Source organism: Eschrichtius robustus, chromosome 4 (genome assembly GCF_028021215.1).
Source record: "Eschrichtius robustus isolate mEscRob2 chromosome 4, mEscRob2.pri, whole genome shotgun sequence".
NCBI lineage: Eukaryota > Metazoa > Chordata > Mammalia > Artiodactyla > Eschrichtiidae > Eschrichtius > Eschrichtius robustus.
Window position 1 is genome coordinate 19,537,511 of NC_090827.1, and position 1,354 is coordinate 19,538,864.

The window sequence follows — 1,354 nt, forward strand, 5'->3', positions numbered from 1 at the left end:
GGGAGAGAGTCTGGACCAATTAGAACTGAGGCAGCTGTAACAAAAATGGAACACAGTACAGTGATTTGAGCCCTTAAAGGAAGTGACTATCTAAAATCAAATTTCACAAGTCTTCATTTCTATAATAATATATAAATGCACAAAATATCAAAAATACGAAGTCTGGATTTTTCCCCTTAGGTTTGTAATAAACCTAATATTAGGTCTGCTTAATATAGTTACTTTTATAAGCCTTCTGATTAGCAGAGCATGCTATACAGGTACATGCATGCTAGAATTTTACCATGAGAATTATAGTTCTCATCTCAAAATAGGGACTTGCCTGTTACCCATATTTATATATATTTCATTTCCATTATTAAACACTTAAGACCTTTCTAGTCGTACATTTTAATCAACATATTACATAAAAAGAATCTTGATTTTTAAAATGAACCTTTTTAGTACTGTAACATGATGGGTTTAATTGAACAGTTGGAACATAATATGGTAACTACATTGTACTGTTTAATTCACAGCTGTAGGAAAATGTTTGATTTTAAAAATATAACCAAGATGAGACTGTAGAGTTATGAGCAGTAAAATATTAGAAAACAGTGAATGAATAAATAAGGTGCTTTTCCATCAGTGGCCATTCATTATTTTGCTTTTAGGAACCTGGAAGAAATTGTCTTCTTTGAGTTTCAAATGTTCTGGTAAATCTAGTCGTTTCTTAGCTTCCTCAATATCATCTTGAATTGCTGAAATAAGTGACTCTAAAGAATCAAAGTTCTTTTCTGGTCTGAGGTAGCCAACGATGGCCACATTGAGAATTTCCCTATAGAAGTCCTCTTTGAAAGTATGCATGCATGATATGAGTTTCCATGGACTTTTTTGTATTCTTGTAGTATGGGTTCCATCCTATGCTCACCACCATCTTATGGACTTCTCCACTTCCAACACTGGCCCAACCATAATATATGGCAGTGGATAAGTCAGCTGGAAGATTATCTACTACTTGTTCAGGAAAGTTAGCTGTAGGGATGCCCAGCTGCTTGGAGCCGTGACCGAAGCCCCGCACCACCTGACCGTGGCAGAAATACCGCAGGTGCCTCATGACGCTGTCCGCTCGGGGTGTGGGCTGTGGTCCAGTCCGCGTGTCCCGCGGAGCCGCCGTCGAGGCGGTGCCCGGACCCCCTGGACCAGGCGGGGGACACAGGCAGGAGCTCCGCAGGCAGGCCGGCCGGCCGTGCGAGCGCATGGGCGTACAACAGGCCTAGCGGTGTGGACGACACACCACGGCGAGACCCGCACGCCACTGACCAAACAGAAGGTGCCGGGTGACTCAGATGCTGCGTCTGGGCTCCGGAATGCC

At 42.6% G+C, this 1,354-nt stretch overlaps 1 pseudogene; it reads right to left on the reverse strand.

Moving 5' to 3' along the window:
• Nucleotides 1-624: 624 nt before the first annotated feature.
• On the reverse strand, nt 625-1,096 carry LOC137763985 (riboflavin kinase pseudogene; annotated as a pseudogene).
• Nucleotides 1,097-1,354: the final 258 nt, after the last annotated feature.